Consider the following 22,413-nt stretch of genomic DNA (forward strand, 5'->3'; position numbering starts at 1 on the left):
GTTGGCCATTTTTTTTTTCTGGTTTTCCTTGTAACTTAATTTATCTGTTTCCACTAGGTAGCTTTAATTAATAAGTGTTTAATACAGTTCTTTTAATCGCTCACTGAGTAACTGTGATGGTATATTTTCTTTATCACATTGTAGATGTAATAATGTATAGCTGTATGTATGAAACACGTATTTTATGTAGGTATAAATGGTAACACTCGTTGGTAGTAAATAAATGCTATAATAAATGAATGAATATATACAGTGTAGAATATTTATTGTTGGTGCAAGTATTTAATGATTGAATTATGAAGATAATTGAAGTAGGTATATGTATATAAGTTGTAACTATACAGCACGTTTTATATGTTTGTGCAGAAGTTTTTTGTCTCTCACTGTGTATTGTATAAATGAAGTAACTCACTAATTTTTACCGTGGTGGAAATGGTGTGAGTGGTGTTGCACGTGGTGATAGCGTTGTTCTTCACGGATTGATTGACGTGTTGTGGGGTGTCAGACACACGGCTTGGCGTCGTATCAGCACACGTATGGTGACGTCGACTTCCCACACTGGTAGCTGTGGTGAGTAAATGAGTAGCGATGAGTAACTTGAGTGAAGATGAGTGAGTAAGATGAGTTGTGAATATGGGCTTGGTATTTGCTTCGTTGTCTTGACCTCTTCACTCCTGCGTCAGCGGTGGACGTTGGGTGGATGTAGCAGAGAGAGGAGGGTGAGGTCTGGTGGTTGTGAGTTGTGAGTCGTATCTCACTCTTCGTTTGTTTGTTTTGTTTTTTCTTTCTTGATGTATTATCGGTCCTTTTTTCTTGTGATTTACTCGTTGTGGGATGAAGACTGCCGCTACTTGTAGGAGCGTGTAGAAGATTATACAGACGACTCGTAGAGTTGTTACTTGTAGTTGATAGCAGATGGTTGTAGTTCGTTGGTTCGTCGTAGAAATTGCAAGATTGTTTGTATCAGTACTTTGTTAAACTACTGGCAAGGCGTCCTGTGACCACTTCACCTCTAAATCAGCGTGATGATCGGGGAGACGGAGGGGGCTGGTTGGAGAGAATACTGTCAGGAGTTGGTTGTGAGTTGTTGGTTGTGAGAGGTATTTTTTTGTTTTCAATCTTGATATTTTGTAGGAATTCACTGTAGATTCGTAGACGAGGTTCATGTTCGCTGCCGCCATATCTCACAAAAAACTTCGTAACTTCTTGTAGTGGAGTCTTGTGGATTGGTTATATATATATTGAACTTGTGGACGAGCGGTTGTTATACGTGAGTTGCTTTGTAAGTAGATAATCTTGGTTCCCTTTTGTCATGCAATGACAGGAGAGGTAAAGATGAGTATGGGACTATTTTTATTTGTCTTGGAAATATTAACAAAGTCTCTCACACACGAGTGAAGTTAAGTCGAGTCCCGCGAGCTACCTCCCTGTCTCGCTCTCTCAGTCTCTCTCTCTCTCTCTCTCTCTCTCTCTCTCTCTCTCCTCTCGCCCATGTTGCTAGGCTCGTTCTCCCTACTACCTGCCGGTTCTATGGCCTGTCTCCTTTTGAGCTCTGCTTCCTAAATTCTGGTGTAGGAGTTGTGGTGTCACATGTGTTACACTGTGGTGGGAAAGTTCTAGAAACCTGTGTGTGAGTATGTGTGTATGTTTGTGTATGGTCACGAGGCGCTGTCATGTGCCTATAAAGCATTCCTTGAGTTAAGAGTGTGTAAGCATGTTTAGCATTGCTCGATTCTTGCAGACACAATACCTTCTCATCATCTGACTTCCTGCTTCTATCTGTCTCTCTATCTATCTATTTATCTATTTATCTATTATGATTTGTAATTATAATATGGAGTCCTAACATATGCTCGGCCACGCCGCTGAAGGTCCTCCGACAGCAATCATCATTGACATATGCTAATCTATTAGTACATAATATTGATTATAATATTGTATACATATAATATTCATAGTAAATTGCAATGATCTAGTAATATTACATTTTAAACAAGTTGTATACATAATTGAACAAATGCAATGGTTGTTGTATGACATTTTGTAAGATGTGTATGTATAACAGACATATGCATATAATTGTGCAATGGTAATACTGCTAGGTTATTACATTACATATTGAGTTATCCCTTTAGTAATGTCTAATATTTCACCTAACTTGTAAGATGATTCTGGTAATACAGAATTGTGGTATAATTGTATGACTTATAATATTGTAACATTGTGGTAATACATAATTGTAACTGTGAATTGTTACATAATCGTATAGTAATTGTTACATTGTAGTAATACATAATTGTAACATTTTATGAATTGTTACATAATATTGTGGTAATGCATAATTGTGTTGGCCTTATAATTGTAGTTACATTTTGTTAATGCAACTGTTACATAATTGTGTTGGCCTTATAATTGTAGTTAAAGTTACATAAAAGTTACATCTTGTTAATGCAACTGTTACATAATTGTTACATATTGTTTGTAGTTACATAATTGTAGTTAAAGTTACATAAAAGTTACATCTTGTTAATGCAACTGTTACATAATTGTTACATATTGTTTGTAGTTACATAATTGTAGTTAAAGTTACATAAAAGTTACATCTTGTTAATGCAACTGTTACATAATTGTTACATATTGTTTGTAGTTACATAATTGTAGTTAAAGTTACATAAAAGTTACATCTGGTTAATGCAACTGTTACATAATTGTTACATATTGTTTGTAGTTACATAATTGTAGTTAAACTTACATAAAAGTTACATTTTGTTAATGCAACTGTTACATAATTGTTACATATTGTTTGTAGTTGCATAATTGTAGCAAGTGTAACATAATGCAATCGTTTGTCGTTACATAATTGTTACATATCGTTTGTAGTTACATAATTGTAATAATTGCAGTCCTGACATTGAATCCGGTCATGCTGCGGTCGATGATATGATGTGCCATGCCACTAGCTTGTGGAGACAACAATTTGCTTTTTTGTTTGTAGTTTATGTGGTATTTTGGCATTTGTAGTAACACTTACACTTATTTTCATTTGTTTGTTATGTGATCTTACTCTATTTCTTTTTCTTTCTTTTTTTTTGTATGTATTGATTTTCTATAGTTTGTTTTTCTTCGTTTGTCTACGCTTTTCCTGTGTTGTTCATGGTTGCATAATTGCTAGTTAATTCCCTTGGGACCCTTTTTTAAAGTTTAGTTTATATTGCACAGATATTACTGAAAATGATATTATATAGCCCCATATTTTGTTATTTTATATAAAAAATATATATACACTATATACAGTATTAACTATATACACTGACTTGTTGTTCACTTGTACCTATCGTGGGCAATATATGTGTCAGCACTGTGTGGAAATCATTGTCTTCACGATTGTGTTCAAGATGTTCAATTCTTGCTAACGTCATTTGTGTTGGCCATTTTTTTTTCTGGTTTTCCTTGTAACTTAATTTATCTGTTTCCACTAGGTAGCTTTAATTAATAAGTGTTTAATACAGTTCTTTTAATCGCTCACTGAGTAACTGTGATGGTATATTTTCTTTATCACATTGTAGATGTAATAATGTATAGCTGTATGTATGAAACACGTATTTTATGTAGGTATAAATGGTAACACTCGTTGGTAGTAAATAAATGCTATAATAAATGAATGAATATATACAGTGTAGAATATTTATTGTTGGTGCAAGTATTTAATGATTGAATTATGAAGATAATTGAAGTAGGTATATGTATATAAGTTGTAACTATACAGCACGTTTTATATGTTTGTGCAGAAGTTTTTGTCTCTCTCTGTGTATTGTATAAATGAAGTATCACACTAATTTTTACCGTGGTGGAAATGGTGTGAGTGGTGTTGCACGTGGTGATAGCGTTGTTCTTCACGGATTGATTGACGTGTTGTGGGGTGTCAGACACACGGCTTGGCGTCGTATCAGCACACGTATGGTGACGTCGACTTCCCACACTGGTAGCTGTGGTGAGTAAATGAGTAGCGATGAGTAACTTGAGTGAAGATGAGTGAGTAAGATGAGTTGTGAATATGGGCTTGGTATTTGCTTCGTTGTCTTGACCTCTTCACTCCTGCGTCAGCGGTGGACGTTGGGTGGATGTAGCAGAGAGAGGAGGGTGAGGTCTGGTGGTTGTGAGTTGTGAGTCGTATCTCACTCTTCGTTTGTTTGTTTTGTTTTTTCTTTCTTGATGTATTATCGGTCCTTTTTTCTTGTGATTTACTCGTTGTGGGATGAAGACTGCCGCTACTTGTAGGAGCGTGTAGAAGATTATACAGACGACTCGTAGAGTTGTTACTTGTAGTTGATAGCAGATGGTTGTAGTTCGTTGGTTCGTCGTAGAAATTGCAAGATTGTTTGTATCAGTACTTTGTTAAACTACTGGCAAGGCGTCCTGTGACCACTTCACCTCTAAATCAGCGTGATGATCGGGGAGACGGAGGGGGCTGGTTGGAGAGAATACTGTCAGGAGTTGGTTGTGAGTTGTTGGTTGTGAGAGGTATTTTTTTGTTTTCAATCTTGATATTTTGTAGGAATTCACTGTAGATTCGTAGACGAGGTTCATGTTCGCTGCCGCCATATCTCACAAAAAACTTCGTAACTTCTTGTAGTGGAGTCTTGTGGATTGGTTATATATATATTGAACTTGTGGACGAGCGGTTGTTATACGTGAGTTGCTTTGTAAGTAGATAATCTTGGTTCCCTTTTGTCATGCAATGACAGGAGAGGTAAAGATGAGTATGGGACTATTTTTATTTGTCTTGGAAATATTAACAAAGTCTCTCACACACGAGTGAAGTTAAGTCGAGTCCCGCGAGCTACCTCCCTGTCTCGTTCTCTCAGTCTCTCTCTCTCTCTCTCTCTCTCTCTCTCTCTCTCTCACTCTCTCTCTCCTCTCGCCCATGTTGCTAGGCTCGTTCCCCCTACTACATGCCGGTTCTATGGCCTGTCTCCTTTTGAGCTCTGCTTCCTAAATTCTGGTGTAGCAGGGGTCGTGTCACGTGTGTTACACTGTGGTGGGAAAGTTCTAGAAACCTGTGTGTGAGTATGTGTGTATCTTTGTGTATGGTCACGAGGCGCTGTCATGTGCCTATAAAGCATTCCTTGAGTTAAGAGTGTGTAAGCATGTTTAGCATTGCTCGATTCTTGCAGACACAATACCTTCTCATCATCTGACTTCCTGCTTCTATCTGTCTCTCTATCTATCTATTTATCTATTTATCTATTATGATTTGTAATTATAATATGGAGTCCTAACATATGCTCGGCCACGCCGCTGAAGGTCCTCCGACAGCAATCATCATTGACATATGCTAATCTATTAGTACATAATATTGATTATAATATTGTATACATATAATATTCATAGTAAATTGCAATGATCTAGTAATATTACATTTTAAACAAGTTGTATACATAATTGAACAAATGCAATGGTTGTTGTATGACATTTTGTAAGATGTGTATGTATAACAGACATATGCATATAATTGTGCAATGGTAATACTGCTAGGTTATTACATTACATATTGAGTTATCCCTTTAGTAATGTCTAATATTTCACCTAACTTGTAAGATGATTCTGGTAATACAGAATTGTGGTATAATTGTATGACTTATAATATTGTAACATTGTGGTAATACATAATTGTAACTGTGAATTGTTACATAATCGTATAGTAATTGTTACATTGTAGTAATACATAATTGTAACATTTTATGAATTGTTACATAATATTGTGGTAATGCATAATTGTGTTGGCCTTATAATTGTAGTTACATTTTGTTAATGCAACTGTTACATAATTGTGTTGGCCTTATAATTGTAGTTAAAGTTACATAAAAGTTACATCTTGTTAATGCAACTGTTACATAATTGTTACATATTGTTTGTAGTTACATAATTGTAGTTAAAGTTACATAAAAGTTACATCTTGTTAATGCAACTGTTACATAATTGTTACATATTGTTTGTAGTTACATAATTGTAGTTAAAGTTACATAAAAGTTACATCTTGTTAATGCAACTGTTACATAATTGTTACATATTGTTTGTAGTTACATAATTGTAGTTAAAGTCACATAAAAGTTACATCTGGTTAATGCAACTGTTACATAATTGTTACATATTGTTTGTAGTTACATAATTGTAGTTAAACATACATAAAAGTTACATTTTTTTTAATGCAACTGTTACATAATTGTTACATATTGTTTGTAGTTGCATAATTGTAGCAAGTGTAACATAATGCAATCGTTTGTCGTTACATAATTGTTACATATCGTTTGTAGTTACATAATTGTAATAATTGCAGTCCTGACATTGAATCCGGTCATGCTGCGGTCGATGATATGATGTGCCATGCCACTAGCTTGTGGAGACAACAATTTGCTTTTTTGTTTGTAGTTTATGTGGTATTTTGGCATTTGTAGTAACACTTACACTTATTTTCATTTGTTTGTTATGTGATCTTACTCTATTTCTTTTCTTTTTCTTTTTTTTATGTATTGATTTTCTATAGTTTGTTTTTCTTCGTTTGTCTACGCTTTTTCTGTGTTGTTCATGGTTGCATAATTGCTAGTTAATTCCCTTGGGACCCTTTTTTAAAGTTTAGTTTATATTGCACAGATATTACTGAAAATGATATTATATAGCCCCATATTTTGTTATTTTATCTAAAAAATATATATACACTATATACAGTATTAACTATATACACTGACTTGTTGTTCACTTGTACCTATCGTGGGCAATATATGTGTCAGCACTGTGTGGAAATCATTGTCTTCACGATTGTGTTGAAGATGTTCAATTCTTGCTAATGTCATTTGTGTTGGCCATTTTTTTTTCTGGTTTTCCTTGTAACTTAATTTATCTGTTTCCACTAGGTAGCTTTAATTAATAAGTGTTTAATACAGTTCTTTTAATCGCTCACTGAGTAACTGTGATGGTATATTTTCTTTATCATATTGTAGATGTAATAATGTATTGCTGTATGTATGAAACACGTATTTTATGTAGGTATGAATGGTAACACTCGTTGATAGTAAATAAATGCTATAATAAATGAATGAATATATACAGTGTAGAATATTTATTGTTGGTGCAAGTATTTAATGATTGAATTATGAAGATAATTGAAGTAGGTATATGTATATAAGTTGTAACTATACAGGACGTTTTATATGTTTGTGCAGAAGTTTTTTGTCTCTCACTGTGTATTGTATAAATGAAGTAACTCACTAATTTTTACCGTGGTGGAAATGGTGTGAGTGGTGTTGCACGTGGTGATAGCGTTGTTCTTCACGGATTGATTGACGTGTTGTGGGGTGTCAGACACACGGCTTGGCGTCGTATCAGCACACGTATGGTGACGTCGACTTCCCACACTGGTAGCTGTGGTGAGTAAATGAGTAGCGATGAGTAACTTGAGTGAAGATGAGTGAGTAAGATGAGTTGTGAATATGGGCTTGGTATTTGCTTCGTTGTCTTGACCTCTTCACTCCTGCGTCAGCGGTGGACGTTGGGTGGATGTAGCAGAGAGAGGAGGGTGAGGTCTGGTGGTTGTGAGTTGTGAGTCGTATCTCACTCTTCGTTTGTTTGTTTTGTTTTTTCTTTCTTGATGTATTATCGGTCCTTTTTTCTTGTGATTTACTCGTTGTGGGATGAAGACTGCCGCTACTTGTAGGAGCGTGTAGAAGATTATACAGACGACTCGTAGAGTTGTTACTTGTAGTTGATAGCAGATGGTTGTAGTTCGTTGGTTCGTCGTAGAAATTGCAAGATTGTTTGTATCAGTACTTTGTTAAACTACTGGCAAGGCGTCCTGTGACCACTTCACCTCTAAATCAGCGTGATGATCGGGGAGACGGAGGGGTCTGGTTGGAGAGAATACTGTCAGGAGTTGGTTGTGAGTTGTTGGTTGTGAGAGGTATTTTTTTGTTTTCAATCTTGATATTTTGTAGGAATTCACTGTAGATTCGTAGACGAGGTTCATGTTCGCTGCCGCCATATCTCACAAAAAACTTCGTAACTTCTTGTAGTGGAGTCTTGTGGATTGGTTATATATATATTGAACTTGTGGACGAGCGGTTGTTATACGTGAGTTGCTTTGTAAGTAGATAATCTTGGTTCCCTTTTGTCATGCAATGACAGGAGAGGTAAAGATGAGTATGGGACTATTTTTATTTGTCTTGGAAATATTAACAAAGTCTCTCACACACGAGTGAAGTTAAGTCGAGTCCCGCGAGCTACCTCCCTCTCTCTCTCTCTCTCTCTCTCTCTCTCTCTCTCTCTCTCTCTCTCTCTCTCTCTCTCTCTCTCTCTCTCGCCCATGTTGCTAGGCTCGTTCTCCCTACTACCTGCCGGTTCTATGGCCTGTCTCCTTTTGAGCTCTGCTTCCTAAATTCTGGTGTAGCAGGGGTCGTGTCACGTGTGTTACACTGTGGTGGGAAAGTTCTAGAAACCTGTGTGTGAGTATGTGTGTATGTTTGTGTATGGTCACGAGGCGCTGTCATGTGCCTATAAAGCATTCCTTGAGTTAAGAGTGTGTAAGCATGTTTAGCATTGCTCGATTCTTGCAGACACAATACCTTCTCATCATCTGACTTCCTGCTTCTATCTGTCTCTCTATCTATCTATTTATCTATTTATCTATTATGATTTGTAATTATAATATGGAGTCCTAACATATGCTCGGCCACGCCGCTGAAGGTCCTCCGACAGCAATCATCATTGACATATGCTAATCTATTAGTACATAATATTGATTATAATATTGTATACATATAATATTCATAGTAAATTGCAATGATCTAGTAATATTACATTTTAAACAAGTTGTATACATAATTGAACAAATGCAATGGTTGTTGTATGACATTTTGTAAGATGTGTATGTATAACAGACATATGCATATAATTGTGCAATGGTAATACTGCTAGGTTATTACATTACATATTGAGTTATCCCTTTAGTAATGTCTAATATTTCACCTAACTTGTAAGATGATTCTGGTAATACAGAATTGTGGTATAATTGTATGACTTATAATATTGTAACATTGTGGTAATACATAATTGTAACTGTGAATTGTTACATAATCGTATAGTAATTGTTACATTGTAGTAATACATAATTGTAACATTTTATGAATTGTTACATAATATTGTGGTAATGCATAATTGTGTTGGCCTTATAATTGTAGTTACATTTTGTTAATGCAACTGTTACATAATTGTGTTGGCCTTATAATTGTAGTTAAAGTTACATAAAAGTTACATCTTGTTAATGCAACTGTTACATAATTGTTACATATTGTTTGTAGTTACATAATTGTAGTTAAAGTTACATAAAAGTTACATCTTGTTAATGCAACTGTTACATAATTGTTACATATTGTTTGTAGTTACATAATTGTAGTTAAAGTTACATAAAAGTTACATCTGGTTAATGCAACTGTTACATAATTGTTACATATTGTTTGTAGTTACATAATTGTAGTTAAACTTACATAAAAGTTACATTTTGTTAATGCAACTGTTACATAATTGTTACATATTGTTTGTAGTTGCATAATTGTAGCAAGTGTAACATAATGCAATCGTTTGTCGTTACATAATTGTTACATATCGTTTGTAGTTACATAATTGTAATAATTGCAGTCCTGACATTGAATCCGGTCATGCTGCGGTCGATGATATGATGTGCCATGCCACTAGCTTGTGGAGACAACAATTTGCTTTTTTGTTTGTAGTTTATGTGGTATTTTGGCATTTGTAGTAACACTTACACTTATTTTCATTTGTTTGTTATGTGATCTTACTCTATTTCTTTTTTTTTTTTTTTTTTTTTTTTTGTATTGATTTTCTATAGTTTGTTTTTCTTCGTTTGTCTACGCTTTTCCTGTGTTGTTCATGGTTGCATAATTGCTAGTTAATTCCCTTGGGACCCTTTTCTAAAGTTTAGTTTATATTGCACAGATATTACTGAAAATGATATTATATAGCCCCATATTTTGTTATTTTATATAAAAAATATATATACACTATATACAGTATTAACTATATACACTGACTTGTTGTTCACTTGTACCTATCGTGGGCAATATATGTGTCAGCACTGTGTGGAAATCATTGTCTTCACGATTGTGTTGAAGATGTTCAATTCTTGCTAACGTCATTTGTGTTGGCCATTTTTTTTTCTGGTTTTCCTTGTAACTTAATTTATCTGTTTCCACTAGGTAGCTTTAATTAATAAGTGTTTAATACAGTTCTTTTAATCGCTCACTGAGTAACTGTGATGGTATATTTTCTTTATCACATTGTAGATGTAATAATGTATAGCTGTATGTATGAAACACGTATTTTATGTAGGTATAAATGTTAACACTCGTTGGTAGTAAATAAATGCTATAATAAATGAATGAATATATACAGTGTAGAATATTTATTGTTGGTGCAAGTATTTAATGATTGAATTATGAAGATAATTGAAGTAGGTATATGTATATAAGTTGTAACTATACAGCACGTTTTATATGTTTGTGCAGAAGTTTTTTGTCTCTCACTGTGTATTGTATAAATGAAGTAACTCACTAATTTTTACCGTGGTGGAAATGGTGTGAGTGGTGTTGCACGTGGTGATAGCGTTGTTCTTCACGGATTGATTGACGTGTTGTGGGGTGTCAGACACACGGCTTGGCGTCGTATCAGCACACGTATGGTGACGTCGACTTCCCACACTGGTAGCTGTGGTGAGTAAATGAGTAGCGATGAGTAACTTGAGTGAAGATGAGTGAGTAAGATGAGTTGTGAATATGGGCTTGGTATTTGCTTCGTTGTCTTGACCTCTTCACTCCTGCGTCAGCGGTGGACGTTGGGTGGATGTAGCAGAGAGAGGAGGGTGAGGTCTGGTGGTTGTGAGTTGTGAGTCGTATCTCACTCTTCGTTTGTTTGTTTTGTTTTTTCTTTCTTGATGTATTATCGGTCCTTTTTTCTTGTGATTTACTCGTTGTGGGATGAAGACTGCCGCTACTTGTAGGAGCGTGTAGAAGATTATACAGACGACTCGTAGAGTTGTTACTTGTAGTTGATAGCAGATGGTTGTAGTTCGTTGGTTCGTCGTAGAAATTGCAAGATTGTTTGTATCAGTACTTTGTTAAACTACTGGCAAGGCGTCCTGTGACCACTTCACCTCTAAATCAGCGTGATGATCGGGGAGACGGAGGGGTCTGGTTGGAGAGAATACTGTCAGGAGTTGGTTGTGAGTTGTTGGTTGTGAGAGGTATTTTTTTGTTTTCAATCTTGATATTTTGTAGGAATTCACTGTAGATTCGTAGACGAGGTTCATGTTCGCTGCCGCCATATCTCACAAAAAACTTCGTAACTTCTTGTAGTGGAGTCTTGTGGATTGGTTATATATATATTGAACTTGTGGACGAGCGGTTGTTATACGTGAGTTGCTTTGTAAGTAGATAATCTTGGTTCCCTTTTGTCATGCAATGACAGGAGAGGTAAAGATGAGTATGGGACTATTTTTATTTGTCTTGGAAATATTAACAAAGTCTCTCACACACGAGTGAAGTTAAGTCGAGTCCCGCGAGCTACCTCCCTGTCTCGCTCTCTCTCTCTCTCTCTCTCTCTCTCTCTCTCTCTCTCTCTCTCTCTCTCTCTCTCTCTCTCTCTCTCTCGCCCATGTTGCTAGGCTCGTTCTCCCTACTACCTGCCGGTTCTATGGCCTGTCTCCTTTTGAGCTCTGCTTCCTAAATTCTGGTGTAGCAGGGGTCGTGTCACGTGTGTTACACTGTGGTGGGAAAGTTCTAGAAACCTGTGTGTGAGTATGTGTGTATGTGTGTGTATGGTCACGAGGCGCTGTCATGTGCCTATAAAGCATTCCTTGAGTTAAGAGTGTGTAAGCATGTTTAGCATTGCTCGATTCTTGCAGACACAATACCTTCTCATCATCTGACTTCCTGCTTCTATCTGTCTCTCTATCTATCTATTTATCTATTTATCTATTATGATTTGTAATTATAATATGGAGTCCTAACATATGCTCGGCCACGCCGCTGAAGGTCCTCCGACAGCAATCATCATTGACATATGCTAATCTATTAGTACATAATATTGATTATAATATTGTATACATATAATATTCATAGTAAATTGCAATGATCTAGTAATATTACATTTTAAACAAGTTGTATACATAATTGAACAAATGCAATGGTTGTTGTATGACATTTTGTAAGATGTGTATGTATAACAGACATATGCATATAATTGTGCAATGGTAATACTGCTAGGTTATTACATTACATATTGAGTTATCCCTTTAGTAATGTCTAATATTTCACCTAACTTGTAAGATGATTCTGGTAATACAGAATTGTGGTATAATTGTATGACTTATAATATTGTAACATTGTGGTAATACATAATTGTAACTGTGAATTGTTACATAATCGTATAGTAATTGTTACATTGTAGTAATACATAATTGTAACATTTTATGAATTGTTACATAATATTGTGGTAATGCATAATTGTGTTGGCCTTATAATTGTAGTTACATTTTGTTAATGCAACTGTTACATAATTGTGTTGGCCTTATAATTGTAGTTAAAGTTACATAAAAGTTACATCTTGTTAATGCAACTGTTACATAATTGTTACATATTGTTTGTAGTTACATAATTGTAGTTAAAGTTACATAAAAGTTACATCTTGTTAATGCAACTGTTACATAATTGTTACATATTGTTTGTAGTTACATAATTGTAGTTAAACTTACATAAAAGTTACATCTTGTTAATGCAACTGTTACATAATTGTTACATATTGTTTGTAGTTGCATAATTGTAGCAAGTGTAACATAATGCAATCGTTTGTCGTTACATAATTGTTACATATCGTTTGTAGTTACATAATTGTAATAATTGCAGTCCTGACATTGAATCCGGTCATGCTGCGGTCGATGATATGATGTGCCATGCCACTAGCTTGTGGAGACAACAATTTGCTTTTTTGTTTGTAGTTTATGTGGTATTTTGGCATTTGTAGTAACACTTACACTTATTTTCATTTGTTTGTTATGTGATCTTACTCTATTTCTTTTTCTTTCTTTTTTTTTTTTTTTTTTTTTGTATGTATTGATTTTCTATAGTTTGTTTTTCTTCGTTTGTCTACGCTTTTCCTGTGTTGTTCATGGTTGCATAATTGCTAGTTAATTCCCTTGGGACCCTTTTTTAAAGTTTAGTTTATATTGCACAGATATTACTGAAAATGATATTATATAGCCCCATATTTTGTTATTTTATATAAAAAATATATATACACTATATACAGTATTAACTATATACACTGACTTGTTGTTCACTTGTACCTATCGTGGGCAATATATGTGTCAGCACTGTGTGGAAATCATTGTCTTCACGATTGTGTTGAAGATGTTCAATTCTTGCTAACGTCATTTGTGTTGGCCATTTTTTTTTTCTGGTTTTCCTTGTAACTTAATTTATCTGTTTCCACTAGGTAGCTTTAATTAATAAGTGTTTAATACAGTTCTTTTAATCGCTCACTGAGTAACTGTGATGGTATATTTTCTTTATCACATTGTAGATGTAATAATGTATAGCTGTATGTATGAAACACGTATTTTATGTAGGTATAAATGGTAACACTCGTTGGTAGTAAATAAATGCTATAATAAATGAATGAATATATACAGTGTAGAATATTTATTGTTGGTGCAAGTATTTAATGATTGAATTATGAAGATAATTGAAGTAGGTATATGTATATAAGTTGTAACTATACAGGACGTTTTATATGTTTGTGCAGAAGTTTTTTGTCTCTCACTGTGTATTGTATAAATGAAGTAACTCACTAATTTTTACCGTGGTGGAAATGGTGTGAGTGGTGTTGCACGTGGTGATAGCGTTGTTCTTCACGGATTGATTGACGTGTTGTGGGGTGTCAGACACACGGCTTGGCGTCGTATCAGCACACGTATGGTGACGTCGACTTCCCACACTGGTAGCTGTGGTGAGTAAATGAGTAGCGATGAGTAACTTGAGTGAAGATGAGTGAGTAAGATGAGTTGTGAATATGGGCTTGGTATTTGCTTCGTTGTCTTGACCTCTTCACTCCTGCGTCAGCGGTGGACGTTGGGTGGATGTAGCAGAGAGAGGAGGGTGAGGTCTGGTGGTTGTGAGTTGTGAGTCGTATCTCACTCTTCGTTTGTTTGTTTTGTTTTTTCTTTCTTGATGTATTATCGGTCCTTTTTTCTTGTGATTTACTCGTTGTGGGATGAAGACTGCCGCTACTTGTAGGAGCGTGTAGAAGATTATACAGACGACTCGTAGAGTTGTTACTTGTAGTTGATAGCAGATGGTTGTAGTTCGTTGGTTCGTCGTAGAAATTGCAAGATTGTTTGTATCAGTACTTTGCTAAACTACTGGCAATGCGTCCTGTGACCACTTCACCTCTAAACCAGCATGATGGTTGGAAAGAATACTGTCAGGAGTTGGTTGTGAGTTGTTGGTTGTGAGAGGTATTTTTTTGTTTTCAATCTTGATATTTTGTAGGAATTCACTGTAGATTCGTAGACGAGGTTCATGTTCGCTGCCGCCATATCTCACAAAAAACTTCGTAACTTCTTGTAGTGGAGTCTTGTGGATTGGTTATATATATATTGAACTTGTGGACGAGCGGTTGTTATACGTGAGTTGCTTTGTAAGTAGATAATCTTGGTTCCCTTTTGTCATGCAATGACAGGAGAGGTAAAGATGAGTATGGGACTATTTTTATTTGTCTTGGAAATATTAACAAAGTCTCTCACACACGAGTGAAGTTAAGTCGAGTCCCGCGAGCTACCTCCCTGTCTCGCTCTCTCTGTCTCTGTCTCTCTCTCTCTCTCTCTCTCTCTCTCTCTCTCTCTCTCTCTCTCTCTCACTCTCTCTCTCCTCTCGCCCATGTTGCTAGGCTCGTTCTCCCTACTACCTGCCGGTTCTATGGCCTGTCTCCTTTTGAGCTCTGCTTCCTAAATTCTGGTGTAGCAGGGGTCGTGTCACGTGTGTTACACTGTGGTGGGAAAGTTCTAGAAACCTGTGTGTGAGTATGTGTGTATGTGTGTGTATGGTCACGAGGCACTGTCATGTGCCTATAAAGCATTCCTTGAGTTAAGAGTGTGTAAGCATGTTTAGCATTGCTCGATTCTTGCAGACACAATACCTTCTCATCATCTGACTTCCTGCTTCTATCTGTCTCTCTATCTATCTATTTATCTATTTATCTATTATGATTTGTAATTATAATATGGAGTCCTAACATATGCTCGGCCACGCCGCTGAAGGTCCTCCGACAGCAATCATCATTGACATATGCTAATCTATTAGTACATAATATTGATTATAATATTGTATACATATAATATTCATAGTAAATTGCAATGATCTAGTAATATTACATTTTAAACAAGTTGTATACATAATTGAACAAATGCAATGGTTGTTGTATGACATTTTGTAAGATGTGTATGTATAACAGACATACGCATATAATTGTGCAATGGTAATACTGCTAGGTTATTACATTACATATTGAGTTATCCCTTTAGTAATGTCTAATATTTCACCTAACTTGTAAGATGATTCTGGTAATACAGAATTGTGGTATAATTGTATGACTTATAATATTGTAACATTGTGGTAATACATAATTGTAACTGTGAATTGTTACATAATCGTATAGTAATTGTTACATTGTAGTAATACATAATTGTAACATTTTATGAATTGTTACATAATATTGTGGTAATGCATAATTGTGTTGGCCTTATAATTGTAGTTACATTTTGTTAATGCAACTGTTACATAATTGTGTTGGCCTTATAATTGTAGTTAAAGTTACATAAAAGTTACATCTTGTTAATGCAACTGTTACATAATTGTTACATATTGTTTGTAGTTACATAATTGTAGTTAAAGTTACATAAAAGTTACATCTTGTTAATGCAACTGTTACATAATTGTTACATATTGTTTGTAGTTACATAATTGTAGTTAAAGTTACATAAAAGTTACATCTTGTTAATGCAACTGTTACATAATTGTTACATATTGTTTGTAGTTACATAATTGTAGTTAAACTTACATAAAAGTTACATCTTGTTAATGCAACTGTTACATAATTGTTACATATTGTTTGTAGTTGCATAATTGTAGCAAGTGTAACATAATGCAATCGTTTGTCGTTACATAATTGTTACATATCGTTTGTAGTTACATAATTGTAATAATTGCAGTCCTGACATTGAATCCGGTCATGCTGCGGTCGATGATATGATGTGCCATGCCACTAGCTTGTGGAGACAACAATTTGCTTTTTTGTTTGTAGTTTATGTGGTATTTTGGCATTTGTAGTAACACTTACACTTATTTTCATTTGTTTGTTATGTGATCTTACTCTATTTCTTTTTTTTTTCTTTTTTTTCTTTTTTTTTGTATGTATTGATTTTCTATAGTTTGTTTTTCTTCGTTTGTCTACGCTTTTCCTGTGTTGTTCATGGTTGCATAATTGCTAGTTAATTCCCTTGGGACCCTTTTTTAAAGTTTAGTTTATATTGCACAGATATTACTGAAAATGATATTATATAGCCCCATATTTTGTTATTTTATATAAAAAATATATATACACTATATACAGTATTAACTATATACACTGACTTGTTGTTCACTTGTACCTATCGTGGGCAATATATGTGTCAGCACTGTGTGGAAATCATTGTCTTCACGATTGTGTTGAAGATGTTCAATTCTTGCTAACGTCATGTGTTGGCCATTTTTTTTTTCTGGTTTTCCTTGTAACTTAATTTATCTGTTTCCACTAGGTAGCTTTAATTAATAAGTGTTTAATACAGTTCTTTTAATCGCTCACTGAGTAACTGTGATGGTATATTTTCTTTATCACATTGTAGATGTAATAATGTATAGCTGTATGTATGAAACACGTATTTTATGTAGGTATAAATGTTAACACTCGTTGCTAGTAAATAAATGGTATAATAAATGAATCAATATATACAGTGTAGAATATTTATTGTTGGTGCAAGTATTTAATGATTGAATTATGAAGATAATTGAAGTAGGTATATGTATATAAGTTGTAACTATACAGGACGTTTTATATGTTTGTGCAGAAGTTTTTTGTCTCTCACTGTGTATTGTATAAATGAAGTAACTCACTAATTTTTACCGTGGTGGAAATGGTGTGAGTGGTGTTGCACGTGGTGATAGCGTTGTTCTTCACGGATTGATTGACGTGTTGTGGGGTGTCAGACACACGGCTTGGCGTCGTATCAGCACACGTATGGTGACGTCGACTTCCCACACTGGTAGCTGTGGTGAGTAAATGAGTAGCGATGAGTAACTTGAGTGAAGATGAGTGAGTAAGATGAGTTGTGAATATGGGCTTGGTATTTGCTTCGTTGTCTTGACCTCTTCACTCCTGCGTCAGCGGTGGACGTTGGGTGGATGTAGCAGAGAGAGGAGGGTGAGGTCTGGTGGTTGTGAGTTGTGAGTCGTATCTCACTCTTCGTTTGTTTGTTTTGTTTTTTCTTTCTTGATGTATTATCGGTCCTTTTTTCTTGTGATTTACTCGTTGTGGGATGAAGACTGCCGCTACTTGTAGGAGCGTGTAGAAGATTATACAGACGACTCGTAGAGTTGTTACTTGTAGTTGATAGCAGATGGTTGTAGTTCGTTGGTTCGTCGTAGAAATTGCAAGATTGTTTGTATCAGTACTTTGTTAAACTACTGGCAAGGCGTCCTGTGACCACTTCACCTCTAAATCAGCGTGATGATCGGGGAGACGGAGGGGGCTGGTTGGAGAGAATACTGTCAGGAGTTGGTTGTGAGTTGTTGGTTGTGAGAGGTATTTTTTGTTTTCAATCTTGATATTTTGTAGGAATTCACTGTAGATTCGTAGACGAGGTTCATGTTCGCTGCCGCCATATCTCACAAAAAACTTCGTAACTTCTTGTAGTGGAGTCTTGTGGATTGGTTATATATATATTGAACTTGTGGACGAGCGGTTGTTATACGTGAGTTGCTTTGTAAGTAGATAATCTTGGTTCCCTTTTGTCATGCAATGACAGGAGAGGTAAAGATGAGTATGGGACTATTTTTATTTGTCTTAGAAATATTAACAAAGTCTCTCACACACGAGTGAAGTTAAGTCGAATCCCGCAAGCTACCTCCCTTTCTCGCTCTCTCTGTCTCTGTCTCTGTCTCTGTCTCTGTCTCTCTCTCTCTCTCTCTCTCTCTCTCTCTCACTCTCTCTCTCCTCTCGCCCATGTTTCTAGTCTCGTTCTCCCTACTACCTGCCGGTTCTATGGCCTGTCTCCTTTTGAGCTCTGCTTCCTAAATTCTGGTGTAGCAGGGGTCGTGTCACGTGTGTTACACTGTGGTGGGAAAGTTCTAGAAACCTGTGTGTGAGTATGTGTGTATGTGTGTGTATGGTCACGAGGCACTCTCGTGTGCCTATAAAGCATTCCTTGAGTTAAGAGTGTGTAAGCATGTTTAGCATTGCTCGATTCTTGCAGACACAATACCTTCTCATCATCTGACTTCCTGCTTCTATCTGTCTCTCTATCTATCTATTTATCTATTTATCTATTATGATTTGTAATTATAATATGGAGTCCTAACATATGCTCGGCCACGCCGCTGAAGGTCCTCCGACAGCAATCATCATTGACATATGCTAATCTATTAGTACATAATATTGATTATAATATTGTATACATATAATATTCATAGTAAATTGCAATGATCTAGTAATATTACATTTTAAACAAGTTGTATACATAATTGAACAAATGCAATGGTTGTTGTATGACATTTTGTAAGATGTGTATGTATAACAGACATATGCATATAATTGTGCAATGGTAATACTGCTAGGTTATTACATTACATATTGAGTTATCCCTTTAGTAATGTCTAATATTTCACCTAACTTGTAAGATGATTCTGGTAATACAGAATTGTGGTATAATTGTATGACTTATAATATTGTAACATTGTGGTAATACATAATTGTAACTGTGAATTGTTACATAATCGTATAGTAATTGTTACATTGTAGTAATACATAATTGTAACATTTTATGAATTGTTACATAATATTGTGGTAATGCATAATTGTGTTGGCCTTATAATTGTAGTTACATTTTGTTAATGCAACTGTTACATAATTGTGTTGGCCTTATAATTGTAGTTAAAGTTACATAAAAGTTACATCTTGTTAATGCAACTGTTACATAATTGTTACATATTGTTTGTAGTTACATAATTGTAGTTAAAGTTACATAAAAGTTACATCTTGTTAATGCAACTGTTACATAATTGTTACATATTGTTTGTAGTTACATAATTGTAGTTAAAGTTACATAAAAGTTACATCTTGTTAATGCAACTGTTACATAATTGTTACATATTGTTTGTAGTTACATAATTGTAGTTAAAGTTACATAAAAGTTACATCTGGTTAATGCAACTGTTACATAATTGTTACATATTGTTTGTAGTTACATAATTGTAGTTAAACTTACATAAAAGTTACATTTTGTTAATGCAACTGTTACATAATTGTTACATATTGTTTGTAGTTGCATAATTGTAGCAAGTGTAACATAATGCAATCGTTTGTCGTTACATAATTGTTACATATCGTTTGTAGTTACATAATTGTAATAATTGCAGTCCTGACATTGAATCCGGTCATGCTGCGGTCGACGATATGATGTGACATGCCACTAGCTTGTGGAGACAACAATTTGCTTTTTTGTTTGTAGTTTATGTGGTATTTTGGCATTTGTAATAACACACTTATTTTCATTTGTTTGTTATGTGATCTTACTTTTTTTTTTTTTCTTATTTTTTTTTATGTATTGATTTTCTATAGTTTGTTTTTCTTCGTTTGTCTACGCTTTTTCTGTGTTGTTCATGTTTGCATAATTGGTAGTTAATTCCCTTGGTACCCTTTTTTAAAGTTTAGTTTATATTGCACAGATATTACTGAAAATGATATTATATAGCCCCATATTTTGTTATTTTATATAAAAAATATATATACACTATATACAGTATTAACTATATACACTGACTTGTTCACTTGTACCTATCGTGGGCAATATATGTGTCAGCACTGTGTGGAAATCATTGTCTTCACGATTGTGTTGAAGATGTTCAATTCTTGCTAACGTCATTTGTGTTGGTCATTTTTTTTTTCTGGTTTTCCTTGTAACTTAATTTATCTGTTTCCACTAGGTAGCTTTAATTAATAAGTGTTTAATACAGTTCTTTTAATCGCTCACTGAGTAACTGTGATGGTATATTTTCTTTATCACATTGTAGATGTAATAATGTATAGCTGTATGTATGAAACACGTATTTTATGTAGGTATAAATGGTAACACTCGTTGGTAGTAAATAAATGCTATAATAAATGAATGAATATATACAGTGTAGAATATTTATTGTTGGTGCAAGTATTTAATGATTGAATTATGAAGATAATTGAAGTAGGTATATGTATATAAGTTGTAACTATACAGGACGTTTTATATGTTTGTGCAGAAGTTTTTTGTCTCTCACTGTGTATTGTATAAATGAAGTAACTCACTAATTTTTACCGTGGTGGAAATGGTGTGAGTGGTGTTGCACGTGGTGATAGCGTTGTTCTTCACGGATTGATTGACGTGTTGTGGGGTGTCAGACACACGGCTTGGCGTCGTATCAGCACACGTATGGTGACGTCGACTTCCCACACTGGTAGCTGTGGTGAGTAAATGAGTAGCGATGAGTAACTTGAGTGAAGATGAGTGAGTAAGATGAGTTGTGAATATGGGCTTGGTATTTGCTTCGTTGTCTTGACCTCTTCACTCCTGCGTCAGCGGTGGACGTTGGGTGGATGTAGCAGAGAGAGGAGGGTGAGGTCTGGTGGTTGTGAGTTGTGAGTCGTATCTCACTCTTCGTTTGTTTGTTTTGTTTTTTCTTTCTTGATGTATTATCGGTCCTTTTTTCTTGTGATTTACTCGTTGTGGGATGAAGACTGCCGCTACTTGTAGGAGCGTGTAGAAGATTATACAGACGACTCGTAGAGTTGTTACTTGTAGTTGATAGCAGATGGTTGTAGTTCGTTGGTTCGTCGTAGAAATTGCAAGATTGTTTGTATCAGTACTTTGTTAAACTACTGGCAAGGCGTCCTGTGACCACTTCACCTCTAAATCAGCGTGATGATCGTTGGAGAGAATACTGTCAGGAGTTGGTTGTGAGTTGTTGGTTGTGAGAGGTATTTTTTTGTTTTCAATCTTGATATTTTGTAGGAATTCACTGTAGATTCGTAGACGAGGTTCATGTTCGCTGCCGCCATATCTCACAAAAAACTTCGTAACTTCTTGTAGTGGAGTCTTGTGGATTGGTTATATATATATTGAACTTGTGGACGAGCGCTTGTTATACGTGAGTTGCTTTGTAAGTAGATAATCTTGGTTCCCTTTTGTCATGCAATGACAGGAGAGGTAAAGATGAGTATGGGACTATTTTTATTTGTCTTGGAAATATTAACAAAGTCTCTCACACACGAGTGAAGTTAAGTCGAGTCCCGTGAGCTACCTCCCTGTCTCGCTCTCTCTGTCTCTGTCTCTGTCTCTCTCTCTCTCTCTCTCTCTCTCTCTCTCTCTCTCTCTCTCTCTCACTCTCTCTCTCCTCTCGCCCATGTTGCTAGGCTCGTTCTCCCTACTACCTGCCGGTTCTATGGCCTGTCTCCTTTTGAGCTCTGCTTCTTAAATTCTGGTGTAGCAGGGGTCGTGTCACGTGTGTTACACTGTGGTGGGAAAGTTCTAGAAACCTGTGTGTGAGTATGTGTGTATGTGTGTGTATGGTCACGAGGCACTGTCGTGTGCCTATAAAGCATTCCTTGAGATAAGAGTGTGTAAGCATGTTTAGCATTGCTCGATTCTTGCAGACACAATACCTTCTCATCATCTGACTTCCTGCTTCTATCTGTCTCTCTATCTATCTATTTATCTGTTAATCTATTATGATTTGTAATTATAATATGGAGTCCTAACATATGCTCGGCCACGCCGCTGAAGGTCCTCCGACAGCAATCATCATTGATATATGCTAATCTATTAGTCCATAATATTGATTATAATATTGTATACATATAATATTCATAGTAAATTGCAATGATCTAGTAATATTACATTTTAAACAAGTTGTATACATAACTGAACAAATGCAATGGTTGTTGTATGACATTTTGTAAGATGTGTATGTATAACAGACATACGCATATAATTGTGCAATGGTAATACTG

Source organism: Coenobita brevimanus, chromosome 101 (assembly GCF_032717465.1).
Source record: "Coenobita brevimanus isolate Jiangsu-jjx chromosome 101, ASM3271746v2, whole genome shotgun sequence".
Lineage (NCBI taxonomy): Eukaryota > Metazoa > Arthropoda > Malacostraca > Decapoda > Coenobitidae > Coenobita > Coenobita brevimanus.